General features: G+C 37.1%; 1 pseudogene; it reads left to right on the top strand.

Annotated features, from left to right (window-relative positions):
* Positions 1 to 1720: 1720 nt before the first annotated feature.
* On the top strand, positions 1721 to 2257 carry LOC145773694 (SCAN domain-containing protein 3 pseudogene; annotated as a pseudogene).
* The last annotated feature ends 14203 nt before the right edge of the window (positions 2258 to 16460 follow it).

Consider the following 16460-nt stretch of genomic DNA (forward strand, 5'->3'; position numbering starts at 1 on the left):
GCCTTGCTAAACACACTTCAAAATTTCAAAAATGCGAAATCATTAGGCCTTTATTCCCAATTATTGCAAGGCAACACATACTTTGCATTGCAGCTTTGCCAGGTTTTATTCAAACCACTTGAAAAGATAACTGGCCTGTTGCAGATCAAGTCTTATACCATCAGCGACATGATGGAGCTGGTTGAAAACTTAAAAGTTTATTACCAGAGTCTTAGAAATGAAGAACAATAAGAACAATTTATGCAGTTATACAAGAAATCTCAGCAGCAAGTGGATAGCTTAGGCTTAGCTAAAACCCAAATTTCAAAAAAGCGCTGTGAGCAAAGTGTTTCCCATGACCTCGCTTCTCATTACAAAAGGCAGTTCTATGCATCTATTGACAGCATAGTGCAAGGCCTCACCCACCGCTTCAATGGCGAATAAATTAAAACTCACCAAAAGCATAAAGAAGTTTTTCTAAGTTATCTGGCACAGTCAACGACAGTGCTGCTACAGTGTTGGAACGATATGGCTTCGACGTGAAAATTTTGGGCCATGATTTAAACCAGTGCTACTCAAACGCCGGTACGCGAGCACTTGGCTGCTGGTACGCGGTCAGTTAAGAGAAATTGTAAATTGAGTAATTTGTTTTATGTTGATCAGAATGTCTATATAATAATTTTTAGGCAACGATAATGTTCAATCTGCTTTCCCAGATATAGACTGTTTGGTGGCCCGCTACTACGATGATTTCCAGTTACGTCACAAAGAAATGTTATTTCGTAATTGTTATCCATTATTTCAACAAAGTATCGCAATGTTCGATGCGAGATGATCACCCTTTTTGTGTGTTTGTGCTGTGTCCACGTGCTTGACTATACCTGCAGCGTCCAGTAACGAGTAGAGAAGTGAGAGGCTCAATCGATCGGCCACACTCTGACTTCAAAATATGAGATGATTGGAGTGAGTTGAGCATGTTTTTACATAGATTTGTTAAAGCTATAAACCTTGTTCTTCTTTAGAAAGTGAGTTAGCTGTTAGCCCATATTAGCCTATAAAAAGTAGCAGGCCGTAGCCTATAAAAAGTCGGCAGCCGTGGCCGAGTGGTTAGCGCGTTGGGCTCGCAGTCGAGAGCCTGCATGTTTGACTCCAGCCACCCGCACTTGCTGTTGTTTCTCTGGGCAAGAAACTTAACGATAATTGCCTCTACCTAGTGATCGATTTCGAGTAATGGGTAGTACCAAATTTAAGTCATAAGTAAAGTAGACAACCGGAAACAGACATTGCCGTCGGCTGCAGCATGGGTCAGGTGTATGTCGGAAGGCGTACACCGATGCATAGCGCTCAAGTCCGCTTTCCCGCAATGCAGGATAAAAATAAACAAACAAACAACAAACAAAAAACAAAAAGTATGTAGGCTATAGTTTTAGCTAAGTTTTACAAATGGCAAAGCGTGGTCCTATGGACAAATATATGAAACGGAGACAATCAGTTTCAGACCTACATGATGATTCTGATTCAAACGAAAGTAATACTGGAAGCACTGAGGTGTTGACTGTAAAAAGAAGTCGTTCAACATTTGTTCGAAAATATGATCCATCATATTTTCGTTATTATGAATGGCCTTAACACTTCAATGCAAGGAAAAAATGCTTCACTTTTTGCAACAGCAGATAAAATTGACGGCATGCAATGAAAGCTGAAAACATGGAAGATTCTAGTCTCGAACAATTGTTACGACATGTTTCCTAAGTTAGCTACTGTTATTGACGATGTTGGAGACAATTTGGATCTAAAACGTGTTCAAGATACTGCCACAGAACATTTGTCAAATTTGATGGAACGTATTCAACATTATTTTCCGGAACAAAAAGATCCACGAAGAGGAAATGAATGGATTCGAAACCCATTTGCACCAACCGTAAACGTAGAAGAGTTAAATATAAGTGTCGATTTTAAAGATAAATTATTGAATCTATCTGCTGACGAAGGTTTGCAAAAATCTTTTGAATCAAACTCCCTTGCAAGCTTCTGGGTCAAAATTAAAGCAGAATATCCGAGACTGTGTACCATAGCTATTAAAACACTGCTTCCATTCCCTTCTACATATCTATGTGAAGCCGGCTTTTCTACCATTAGCTGTAGGGAAAAACACAGAAACGCGTTGGATATCCATGCTCCTCTTCGAGTAGCATTGTCTTCCATTGAACTGCAATTGGATAAGCTGGTTGCAAATAAGCAAGCGCACACTTCGCATCAAAATTCGAAAGACCATTAATAAAAGTGTTTTTTAGTTTGTTTTTTTTGTGTATTTGTTACAAAAGTAATAATGACTTTGGGTAAAAACAAATGAAATCAACACAGCACCGAAACCCGAATCTCTCAGATTTTAATGAAAATTACATGATTTGAAGCCCTGTAACAAAAAATCATTTTCCCAAAATTTCGTCTTTCTACGTCGAGTACTTTTCGAGATAGAGTGATTTGAAATTTTAGTCATTTTCACCACTTGATGGCGCCATTTTTCACATTTTTAACCATATCTCGGCCAATTTTTATTGTAGACACACGGTTGATAGCTCATTTGAAAGATAATTTTAAGCTCTATCAATCTATCTAAAAATAATGAAACTTTTTTTAATAATGAAAGAGGAATGTTGTGTTCTTGGTTGTAAACTTCCGACGAGCATAGCAAAAATATATATTTTCAAAATCAAATTTTTTTTTATTTTTTTTTAAATTTGATTCTTCTTCTACAGCCATGCAAAATATTGTGTTGTGTTTTGACCATTCTGTGTGTTTTTTTAATCAATTCATTTTCCTTGCTCTAACAATTCACCATAGTTTGCTCTGCATGACATTGTAGCCTATTAGGATGCATTGTATAGCCTATCTTGTCTGTACTGTAGCTATCTTGAAAGGACACTAGGCAAGGTGCATGCATGGTATGTGGGTTTCAGGTTGTCATATACAATGCAGTGTGCCTTCTAGAATTTTGATCTACTGAAACAATGTTTGCTTTCTACTACAAAACTATCAGTCAGATGTAAAATATATTACCTATTGGCTATTGCATAGTTTGCGCTGGTTAAGCCAGCATTAAATCAATAGCCATGATGTTTGGCAGCACATTAAATACTTCTGTGTTCTTTCCATCATGCAAACAATGCTTCAAAAGTTAATTTGAATCATTTCTTTACAATAGTTAGCTACAAACACCTACTTGCCCACCTAGCTTGCAACCCTGCTCAGTGCTCAACCAAAATGTTTTCTTGGTCTAGCCTATGCGATAAATGTAGTCATATCAATGACCTTAAACGTATGATCACGGAAATATTTGAAGAAAACCTGCTCGTTGATTCAATCACATACAAAGCATGGGTGTCTGTTGAAATAAATAAATAAAAACAGCTGAACTGTTGACCGCACACATTTGGAAACCTTAATAGACCCCTAGACAAATTTGTAGAGAGCCTGTTGGAAAAACTATTGATCCTTCAAAGACATGATTTTATAGCTAAGCAACAATCTGCAAGTTTGAATCGAATGAAACAACAAATTGATGGCTCTGTTATAATTTTGGGTGTTTTTGCTGAAAATTAGGCTACTCTTTTTTTGTGCAAGATGCTGCTCAAAGTTATCATTGCACATGGACAAATATGCAGGCTACCGTTCACCCATTGTAATTTACCACAATTTCCCTACTGCTGAAGATCCATCTACGGTACTTCTCTGAAACACATTTATTTGGCCCTAATTTCTGATACTCTTCAACACAATGCTGTAACTGTTCACACCTTTCAACGTCATCTATTCAAATATTTGCAATCTTTTAAGTTTCTTGTAAAAAAGGCAATCTATTTTACCATCACATAGAAAAGGCCGCTGTGATGGAGTAGGAGGTACCATAAAACACTTGGCTGCCAAAGCCAGCCTACAAAGAGTGTCTGATGACCACATTCAAACACCAACGCAACTTTTTGTTTGGGCAGAAAAGAGCTTAACAATAAGTGAAATATTTGTATGTTGAGGATGAAGAAATTAAACGACATGCATCGGACCTTGAAGAAATGTTTTCCTATGCAAACCCGATTCCAGGTACACAAAAATTACATTTCTTTGAACCACTGACGAAATCTAATGAGAAGCTGATACGGTAGTCAAAGAATATTCATCGTCATCCAATTTTTCCACCGTAACAATCAACAACAAACACAGTTCAAAAATTTTACAATGGGAAGAAATTACCTCATATGTTACATGTGTGTATGAGAAGAATTGGTGGCTAGCATATGTTTAGAAGAAGTTCATGAGTAATGATGAGCTTGAACTAAAATTTCTGCATCCCCATGGTCCTGTATCATCATATTCATTGCCAAGAAAAGATGGTGTTCTGATAGTGCCACGCAATTCTCTACTTTCATCAGTGGATCCTCAAACTACTTCAAGCTCTGAAAGGACATATTCCCTCACCAACAACGAGTTGTTGCATGCCGAACAGATGCTAGTTTTAAAACTTCAATTGCAACTTGAACAGTGAACTAACGTGTAATGCAGTGTTCCCACCAAAGTCAGTTATTTATGTAAAATATGTATTTTAAGCAATATTCTAGGAGTACATCTAAATGTTTTTAAGGTTTTGTGCAACTTAGAACTTTCATTTGAAATCAATCAGCAAATCAACTCTGGTGATTAGGAGGTGTGTCTACGTCATTTGGTGGGCATAGCCCTATACAGTACCAGTACTTTCTGCTTTGCATGCAAATTAACAGTACGGTCACAATAACAAAGATTCAATGTTCATACTTTTGGCATACTGGTGCTCGATTTTCGTGGTTTAAAATGAAAGTTAATGCATTGCTATGAAATAGCTGCTGCTTGGAATTTGTGCCAGAACTTTCATTTTCGCGATAATGTTATAATTTTGCATGCAAAGTATAGAGCCATGCCCACCCAATGACGTAAGCACACCTCCTAATCACCAAAATTGATTTGATGATTGCTTCCCAATCAAATAAAGTTGCATAATTTTCATTGGCATGTTTGTAAAGTGTGGATTTTTTGGTATTTTATAAACTACAGTTAGCTTTGAGTGGATTTCCCCTGTAACAGAAATTAATATTATTAAAACCTTGGAGGGAACACTGATGTAATGTATGTATATTGCATATTTTTGACTTGTTCAAATAGAGTGATCAGCTTTTACTGTCTGTATATTTTATTAGTAGTCTAGTAGCGAGTTATGTCCACTAAAATTATTTATATTTGCTTATAGTTAACTTCTGAAGGTAACGGTCGACAATGTCATTGCTTATTCATGAATTTTTATCATTTTATCTTGGCTATTGGATTTCATCTTTAGAACCTACAAAAAGCTATGTTGTATAATATTATTTAAAGATTTCCTGACACACGCAATACAAACTGCTACAGCAGCCAACTTCATTCCTCAAGCCGAATTTGTATTTTTCAAAATGTTGCAGCATTGCAAAAAAATAGAAATAATTTAAATTATCTGCCTCTGTATAACTCCCGGTCTCTTCTTGCTTAATTATATTGAAGACACACTGTATGAAGAGTTGAAAACCTCCTCTTCATCGAAGCTGTATATACTTATTTATAATTAAGTTATCTCAGCATTTAGCTTGTTACTAATTCCCATGTAAGCAATCCTGCAGATACGTATAAAAAATTTAGTAAGGATAAACATAAAAAAAAAAAATTTGACTAAGGAAAATAAAATTATTAAAAAACACACAGAATGGTCAAAACACAACACAATATTTTGCATGGCTGTAAAAGAAAAATCAAATTAAAAAAAAAAAAAAATCTGATTTTGAAAATATATATTTTTGCTATGCTTGTCGGAAGTTTACAACCAAGAACACAACATTCCTCTTTCATTATTAAATAAATTTTTATTATTTTTAGATAGATTGATAGAGCTTAAAATTACCTTACAAATGAGCTATCAACCATATCTCTACAATAAAAATTGGCCGAGATATAGGTAAAAATGTAAAAAATGGTGCCATCAAGTGGTGAAAATGACTAAAATTTCAAATCACTCTATCTCGAAAAGTACTCGACGTAGAAAGACAAAATTTTGGAAAAATGATTTTTTCATACATTTTTACTAATGATGTAATTTTCATCACAATCGGTGTCGTCGAGGTTTTAAAATGCAAAATTTTGTGTTGATTTCATTTGTTTTCACCCCTTTGCTCTTGTCTTTTTTTCGCAAATTGACCGGGACGCCAAGTGATGGAAGGTGTTCAGCCGGTATACAGCATAAAAAAGTTTGAGTAGCACTGATTTAAACCACTTCCATCAGAAATTTGGGCCGATCAAGTATGTGTGCGATGTTCGAAACAAGTTCATGGGACTCATTATTGTCAAAGAGTTTTATACCAGGGTGGAAAAACTTGTAAAATTGCTATTGGTCAATGGCCCTTCTTCTGCAGAAGCTGAAACATCGTTCAGCTCGCTACGCCACTTAAAAACATGGCTCCGAAGCACAATGACTGCTTCAAGACTCATATTCATTGACATGTGCCACTTGTGCCATGCCTATCGAGTGTATTTCGATGAAATAATGTTGATGAAATCTGCAAAGAACTTGTTTTACAATGGACAAAGATTTAAAGTCTTTGGCAACTTCTCGGTCCCACGAATTACCCATAAGCACCATAAGTTGCGTCAAATTATCCATAAGCCCCATAAGTTGCGTCGAATTACCCATAAGCTCCATAAGTCGCGTAGAATTACCCATAAGCACCATAAGTCGCGTCGAATTACCCATAAGCCCCATAAGTCGCGTCAAATTACCCATAAGCCTCATAAGTCACGTCGAATTACCTAAAAGTAACGTCGAATTACCCATAAGCCTGTAGTGTAGAGTGTAGTCTATAGCCGTCTAGAAGCCTAGTAGTCGGCTGCATAGCCGAGTGGTGAGGAGCACTGACTTGCGATTGTGTCATTTTAAACTGATTGTCCTGCTTTGGTATCATGCACGTTACAACGTCCGCGTTTTGTCGCTTCTACCTATTATAGATCTCTGCTAAGTTTGTCGTATATTGTTTGTTTGTTGTGATGGTCAGAAACAAAAACAAACTAAACTGATGATATTGTGAGCGTTATCGAAAAATTACCGATATAAACCAAATTAAGCCAAAATTTCACGAGCGCTTGTGTGGCGGAGTGGTTTAGCCAAAGGGCTATTGAATTTGGTGACATGGGTTTAATTCCCACCATTGCCATTATTCTTTTTTTCTTCAATTATCAAGTTTAAAGCAAGAATTAGGTGTCTAGCTGAGTGCGAGAACGATTGCCATGCTGCAGTCACCTGGTTCATAGGGAAAATTGTCCAATGTTAAAGTGTTTTATCGGACAAAACACTCCATCTGCTGCAGCAAACTGCAGATTACGCATAAGCGGACGGGAAGGCAAGGAAGCCAATCTTCGTGTCCACCTTTAGGCATGCCTTCAAGTGTCCTGCTCTTGAGCGGTGTCAAACTATATTTTGGAACGCCCAGCCAGTGCTCCTCACCACTCGGCTATGCAGCCGACTACTAGGCTTCTAGACGGCTACCGTATAGACTACACTCTACAGGCTTATGGGTAATTTGACGTTACTTCTAGGTAATTCAATGCTACTTATGGTGCCTATGGGTAATTCGACACGACTTATGGTGCTTATGGGTAATTCGACGCGACTTATGGGGCTTATGGGTAATTCGACGCGACTTATGGGGCTTACGGGTAATTCAACGCGACTTATGGTGCTTATGGGTAATTCGACGCGACTTATGGGTAATTCGACGCGACTTATGGTGCTTATGGGTAATTCGTGGGACCCCGACTTCTGACTGTTCTGCTTAGAATAAAAGCAGAGTGCACACATTGTTTTGTTTGAGTTGAGGTGTTCCTTTATAATGTTATTTCTTTGTAGTTTTGTGAGATTTTGGCACAAGGGTGTTATGGCATTTTTTGTTTAATGTTATTTCTTACACGGCGCAGATGATAGGCCTTCCTGTAGTATCGATCAAGATGCCTCCTTATTTTCAGTTCTTGTAAAAGTTAATGCATTTCAGCTTTTATTTACTTTTTCTGAGTTGAATGTAAGCCTAGACCCTAGATGCTGAAACGTTTCATTTCACTGTGGATGTTTTTCCACAGGTTGTCGTGCTGTATTCACTATTCATGTAATTGTAAATTAAGTTATAGATTATAGCTTTGACCTTAACGCGTTTGGACTTTTATAGCCTATTTATCCTTTTAGCATCTGAAATGCAAAATTTGGAGGACTTGAGCCAAGGAAGAATACAGAGAGGGATTTTGCATAGGCTACGTCTCCTCTTTCAGTCAAAATTGTCTCAAAACCTCAAAAAAATGTGGCAAATGTTAAAAAGCTTTTGCTCGTGATTTCAGATTTGTTAAAAGATTTTTTCGATTTTATATCGTGCTGAAAGGCAAAAGTTTTGCGCCTTTGGCGCGCAACATGCAGCCTAAAAAAAAAAACTAAAGCTTTCAGTAACGCGAACGGGGTCTGGGAAGCGACCTTAGAAGCATAGGCGCCGACTTTTCAAAAAACCTTGGGGGGCGAGAAAGGTGATGACGTCATAACCATAACGCTGTTTTACTCAATTAAAATAGTCTTTGATTAAGCTTACTGTCTTGCTTATATTGACACCTAGGTCGCAAACCGAATTTATTAGAACCGCTGCTTGAAACGATTAGTTTTACGCATGCAGTACGCCTTGTAAAAATTTTGATATTGTTAGCTCATAATTGGAACAGTTGGAAAACAAGCCGATTCATTTCCTTTTCGTGTGTGGGAATAACAACGACCAAGACAGTGAAGTTATCGAAATAAAGCGCAAAAAATCATGATCTCAAGCAGAGTGAAAACCCGCTATCAGTTTTATTAACTTCGTTTCGCTCGTTTTGCTAATTACTTACCTTTAATGCGTTAACAACGGTAAAGTGTTTTCTCTTCTGTTTTTTATCGCAAATCTTTATAGTCTTTTATCGAATACCGTATACACGAGTATAGGCCGAGATGTTCGCAAGCGATTGTCACCTCAAAAACACAGGTTCAACTTATACACGGGACAAGCTGTTATCTCCAGCTCGGCAGTTTTCAAAATGAACACATTTTTGCTGCGGCAAAATTATTGCCGAGATAGATTACGGAGTGTGAAATGGCGTCGGCCAGTTTTGTTTTGAATACGTTTATTTGCAGTGATTCAAAATTAATTTTCAAATTTAATGATTTCTTGTCATTTCTAAACTTTATGCACTTGTTGAGCAATATGCATAGCTCACGAGACAAAACAGCGGAAAGAGCTGTTTTAAGAGATCAATTTTTTTATTTTTGCGTGTAGGATATACGTAATCGTTCTAATTACGTGACATTCCATGATCGTTCAAGTTAGTCGATGTCAAACCTTAGCGGCCGCATAAAACAATGATGTCAGGTTAGCTAGGTCATAATAGCGGTAAGAGACGTCGTTAATGCAAGCAATACCTGCGACCAAGACCATTAAACAGTTAAACACCTTTTCTTTTATCGGTTTTCGATTTAATTCTCACACATTGCGAACAAAACAATGCGTTCTGTTGAATTATAATTGATCTCACGGCGGGAAGACCTCGTTGAAAATAGCGCATCTAATTTAGCTGGTTTAGTTAATATTGCAGTGAATAGTACGTGACTATTCCAGCAGCGTAAGTTACTCTACCATCTACTTTGAAATTTCCGTACCGTATGAGAAAGCCATGCGATCAGCTGCTGTTTTGCGGGCAAAAGCAACGTAGGCTATTTTTCGCTTGATTGGCATTCTTTAAGTCCATTTAAATGATCTAAATCTCTTTCGCGAAGCGTTTTATCTTTGAAACACCACTTGTAATAACCATTTTTGTTGCCCCTCAACTATAAGTTTACGGGGGGCGCCGCCCCCCGGAAGTCGGCGCGTATGCTTAGAAGTATATGTGATGCGATAATCTAATAAGCCCCTGTCGGTCAAAACATCGTTGCCGCCCCTGCTTTAATTACCCCCCCCCCCACTCTCAGGAAGTGTCCGGAGCCCCTGCATATGCAACACTACAACGAGCTGGAAGGAACAACTTTAAATTAGGAAAACTATGCAAAACAAAAAAATAAAGCCTATAGCCTACGGTACATTAGATGGGGTAAAAAAGGGCACTTGTAGGGTTAAAGCCGCCCGTGCCTGATGGTCGACAACATCTCTCCTCCTTAAAACTTTTATATAAGCCTCAAAAAAGTTATTGTCATGACAAGGGCGGTAATTAACGCCTATAGTAGACTGTATGGTCGTCTCACCACCTCCTGTCAATATGAAAATTTGTACAGTGTAAGCCACAGCCGAGTTACCATTGCCAACTGTACATAAATAATACAGCCTGGTCTAAGTATTCAATGCACGCTAAAAAAACCCTCATAGCTATGAATTGACAATGTGCAAACCTTCCTCAGGGTCATAGCCTTGGTCATAGCCATAGCCTAAATATCATTACCAATCGTACAACTCTAACCTAGCAAGGTTGGCAGAATAATTTTTCCGCTTTCCGCCTAAAACAGTTATCCGTGAATAAGTGCGAGGCATAAAATGCGACCTGACATAAGTTGAAAAAATCTTAAATAAAATTAAAATCTGCAACACGTGCCACTTAAATTTTACATGCATTGAATTCAGTATTAAATTACCTTTCCAGGGATGTGCACCAATAGGTGGGCATTTGGAAGAAACTCCCAGCAGAACTAGGCCTACCATATTTTCTTTTTTATTGCCTAAAAACAGGACATGTTTCGCCAGCATACGCTTGAAGAATTTTTTACATGTTTTTAGATCATGAAGAGGATCTTGATCTTGAAGATCACAAGTGATCTTGAAGATCAAGATCGTGATCTTGATCTTCAAGATCACTTTTTTTTTGGTGATCTTGATCTTGATCTAAGATCACTTTTTTTTGTGTGATCTTGATCTTGAAGAACAATAAGATCAAGATCACTTTAAAATTGAATTTTACTTCCTAAATAAAGGCATTTTTTTAGAACTTGTACTGTACAAAGCAGTTAGTGGCAACTACTAACATTAAGCCACTGTTAATATAATATGTGTCCAACAAAAGACGATAGTCTCCGTCTAATCTGGTCAGTGTTGCCATTTCAAAATTGAAAAAGTTTTCTGTGTTGATGGTAATAAAGAAGTCAACTACCGTGTACTTTATGTTGACGTATAATAAAAAATGATTTAACTTTGTTCACAATTTCCATGTGTGAATTTAAAAAAAATGTTTTCTTTCTTTGACCCAATTTTAGATGTTTCAAAACTCTAGAATGGCGGCGTTAAAAAATCTGGACTCTAGGACGCCGACTTTGGTCATGTAAAGTGGTTTATTGCAGCAAATCAACCAGACCAAAACTTTTTTAGCCAGTTTAGGGTCTGAGTATGGAGCGGTTTGTCTGACAGCAGGCCTCTGAACTTTTTTGATAGCAGACAACAGCATCAAGGTTGCCAGATAGGTAAATGGTGCAATAAACATTGACAAAATACAGTGAAAGTTAAAACTGCTTAGTAACACGAATAAAAACTCCCACATGAACCAGACAAAAATTTGGTAAAAAATAATGCAGTTCAAACTTTATTTTTATTTATTTATTATAAATAAAACGTATAAAACTAATTGCAAATTTTGAGACTTTTTCAGAACTACTGTAATTAACCTCGGCCTTGGGTGTGACGTTGCGATTCTACGCAAACTACATCAACAATTGATAGGCCTAATAGCAACAGTCACTAACTTATCACAATTCTTAGGCCAGCGATCGAGTAGTTAAAAGTAAAAGTTAGCAATACCAACTATATATCTTTACCCAGGTTGCTTATAGTAATTATTTTTTGCAACATCACTGATCAAAAACTTCATTTTTTTTCAAGTACACAAAAAGTGATCTTGAAAGTGATCCTGATCTTCAACATCACGATCTTGATCTTGATCTTAAAGATCACATAGTTTGGTGATTTTGATCTTGATCTTCAAGATCACCTATTCTTGGTGATCTTAATCTTGATCTTCAAGATCACCAATACTAGTGATCTTGCCCATCTCTGACAGTAACCTATAGGCCTACGCAGCAAAAATTACCAAAAAAAAAACAAGAAAACAGATTGACTGAACGTTTAACTTATGTTTTCTCATTTATAGTGCTTCCTTAAGACAACAAATGGTTTTACATTTTTAAAAGTCAGCAAAAAGTGAAAAAATTTTTTTTTAGACAGTGTCATTCAGACTGCATTAGGGACGTGCAGTCAGGGGAGGCAGGTGAGGCAGTGCCTCACCTGCCAACATCTGGCAAAGCAAAATTTATATCAAAGATATGGTTATCACAGAATAAATAAGATTTGTTAAAAAGTAGTAAATATTGCACGTTTTTAGGTGCTTTTTTTTGTGTGAATTGCTGTAGTCGTGCCCCCTTTCCCTCAAATTTTACGTTTCTACACCCAAACTGTGCTTTAATTTTTTCTGTTTCTGTGGCGATATTCATATCGAGCGTTCACGTGGTCAAAATCGTTGAAATATGCGAGGAGAGGCAACGCCAAGCTGTGCCTCACTTCAGATCAGAAAACTTCCATAGGCTACACTGCATTATGCGTGCTCTTTTCTTTCGCAAAGTCGCCCAGAAATCATCACGAACGATTTAGCTACGATTTGAGGCTTGCCTCAAATGTGACGTCACAGCTATGAAACCTTTTTCGTCAAGCTGGAATGCCCGCATAGAACGTGGTATGTGACTTCTTGCAGTGTAAAGGATTGTTTCTTATAAAATTTAACTAAAAAATGGAGGAAGATTTAGTATCAAATCTGAGAGATTTAAAAAAAATAAACTTTCAATCCAAAGTTGAAGTCATAAATAAAGGAAGACCGGTTCTAAATTTATAAGGTTTGCATCAAAACAAAAAAACTGAACAAAAAAAAATAACTTACAACTTTCAAAGAGATTGCTGCTCAAAAAACAAGTGGCTGTGTGGCTATGCTTTAAAAATTGCCTTTTCTGCTTTCCCTCGAACGTATGTCAGGTCGCATTTTATGCCGCGCACTTATTCACGGATAACTTTTTTAGGCGGAAAGCGGAAAAATTATTCTGCCAATCAATCAATCATTTTATTTTTCGTCATTAACGCGTCCGGGACGAAAAAGATACTAACTACAAAAATCGATATAAACCTACCAGCACGTTAACGAACGGGAAAAGGTGGCAAAACCTTGAAAGGTTTAAAACGTGCCTGAATGAAAAGTTACCTATGTAGTAGTGCCAGAATGACGGTTGTGGGAAAAATGTAAAACTAGAAATTCTTGTAAAGGTGTATTACTGTATTCAGAGTAAAAAAGCTCCTCACCTCTTAACACGATTCGTTGCGCTTCATAAGAAATGCATTCTAGATGCAATAAATGTTGAATATGTGTGACATTTACATGGCTTGTGTGGGCATAATCTGTGTGACGGTTAAGTGATTTTGTGAGCCACTGTTTGTATAGGCTCAATTTCGAAAGAGCAGTTGTCTGACAATTTCTGTACGTTAACCGGTTAGCTAGATCATAAATATCCTGGTATATTCGTAAGGCTATCTGGACAGTAAAATTTAGGAAGTAGGTATTTTCCACACTTAATGCCATGGTTACAACCAGGTGTTGCCAGAGTTAGGATTAAAGTTATGAAAGGTTAAGGTAAGGGTTAGAGTTAGGAATAAGATTAGGGTTTTGATCTTTGCCCAGGACTAAAAAAAATTTCCAAAATACAAGTTTTTGTTTTGTTTTCAAATAAGGATTAATGTGATTTGAGATTCAGTGATGACAATTTTGATAAGACTTATTTGTTCTCAAATAAGGGCAGAATTCCTTATCTGGCAACACTGTTGAAGCTATTATTACGCCATATAGTGTAAATATAGCCACAGCCTAAAATTTATTGATATCTATCTAAACTAACGCTAGCAGAAGCAACTATATAAACTAACCCTAGTTAAAATTCTAACCAAGGTTAAAATTCAAAAACGTGTGGTAATTGCAGAACCAGAGTGCAGCCTATTTCGTCCTTTGAACAATTATTATATCTCTAAATTTTACCCCCTGAAAAGATCAAGAAAAAATACAGAGCCAAAGTCGCTGATCGGAGTTGCCGCAAACATTTCAAAATTTTTCTCTTGAAAATTTTGAGAGAAAAAATACAGAAGCGCCGAAGTCGCTAGTGTATCGGTGTTGCCGAAACAGTTGACCACTCTAAGTATCTTGAAATAACTTTCGTTTTCTCAGCGCTAGGTTACTGCAGTTATATTATTACCACTAAATCTAATTTTTAATTATTAGAGTTGATTGCAGTGTAATTTGCAAATGTGGACTGATACTGTAAGGCAGGGGTCACCAAACTTTTTTCTCTGAGGATGGATGGTCATTTTATTTTTGTTTGATGCGAAACGCCGAAACACACATAAAACAAAAACTGACAGTGTGCATCCAATGAGAGAGTGCGAAAGACCGTAGCCCTGAAGGCGTAGGAGGTCGTCGAGTCTGCACTCGCTCATTCAAATAGTTACACAAAAGAAAGTATTGCGTTGTTAATATTGTTGCAAATTGACACAAAAAAGATTATTATAGAGGACCGGATTGCTGTGAGATTAACAGCTGCGGGCCGGATGCAAATTGCAAAAAGATATACAACTATTTAGAATCTCCATTGACTTGAATTGAGCACAATAAATAACAAAGTCAACAGTGGAATTAGCAAAGTTGTGATGAAAATCAAAAGGTTGCTGGAAAAGTTATCCCTTGCTGTGATACGCTACAGTAGGGTGGAGTGAAAACAATTTTTTTCCTGAAATTCAAAAAAGTGTAGTTCTTAATACCCGACAAATGATCCAAAACCACCATAAAAATTGATTTTAGGGGGTTGCCACTTTCATTGTCCTGGCAACCGGCCACAAGATGGCCGAAGAGGCCCCAATTTCTGAAAATAGCCATAACTCCTGAACCAATCATTCTAGAAATACATGGTTGGTCTTAAAAGATGCAGAACTATCAAGTTTCTATATGTCCTAAAAGAAGTTTTTGGTCTAAAGTGAACAAGAAAAAAGTTATGTGAAAAAATGTACATTTCTCCCAGAACGAGCAAAAGCATAAAGCAAAGATACATTTAGGAGCAAAATGAGTGGAGCGTTTAGTTAATCAACGCTAAAACATAAGAGCCAACAGATTATCAAATAGACTCATATCTTCATGAGACATTTTGGATAAAGACTATATCCAATTATCCATCATCAGTGTTAAAATTAAGCTAAATTATTGCATTGACACAATAGAGTCATTGAGGATCAATACAAAATACACATCACAGACCTGTTTACACAAATTGCTTCTTGGTATCAAATCGTTTCATCAGCCTCCTCGATTTTATTCTTTGAAGAATCATACCATCTCTTCGATCATGTCCTATTACAGCAGAGGAAGCTTCCGAAATTAATTTGACATGCCTTTCTACGGCTTGATTGTGGCAGGGTTGTATAAATGTTAAGGGTTTCATCCTCAGTTCTTCAATAAGCAAGTCAGTGAGATTTCGGGTTGCTGGAGGTTCTTCGATGTCAACTGCATTGAGGTTAACAAGTCTGTGGTAAGACTTGGCATTGAGGTTGAGACGGGGTAATAGAAATTGCCTTATTGATCCGCATCTGGCATCAGTGTTGGCATCGTCCTTGTCATCGTCACGTTCAACATACCCTCCTTTAAAATTATTGTCACTTATTACAAAAGGTATTTTACCCCTTAATGCCTGGACTTTGTTGACTGCTAACCTGCGGATATTTTCATCCTCATCGGAAAGCATCCCAAGAAGAATATTCTCAGGGTGTGCAAAGAATGCATTTCTTTGCACAACTTTCAATGAAATATCTCGAATTTGTTGGTTGGGAAATTGAAGAATTCTCTGCACAAGATTGAAAAAATTCTTGGATCCATCAGTGATTTTGTTTTTTAATTTTATTTGAAACCAAGTAGGAAAATAGATATGAACACAGAACTCAGCCAGGAGTATTAAATTTTTGGATGGTCTCCTTGTTGAGGTATAATATCGGAGGATTCGGCAAGCAAGAGTGAGCCACCTTGCATGAGCATTGAGCAATTGGACCTATCTCCAACAATTTTAGATCCGTGTGTACCGTACCAAGAATGATTGCCATACATATTCTGTAGCCATAGTATTGATCATGGCTTAAATCATCAATAATTTAATTTGGAAGTGTTGGGAAATTTTGGTTTGGTATCCGCTTGAAGTTTTCCACTGGCCAGTCTGAAGCAACCCCACCAAACATTTTGCCAATATAGGTCCTAAAAATGTAGTTGGACTCTGAGTTGTCCCATCCAGACTAAGAAAGACATGTCTCAAGGGCAATTCGTTGCAGTGTAAA

The sequence above is a fragment of the Aplidium turbinatum genome, chromosome 7 (genome assembly GCF_918807975.1).
Source record: "Aplidium turbinatum chromosome 7, kaAplTurb1.1, whole genome shotgun sequence".
Lineage (NCBI taxonomy): Eukaryota > Metazoa > Chordata > Ascidiacea > Aplousobranchia > Polyclinidae > Aplidium > Aplidium turbinatum.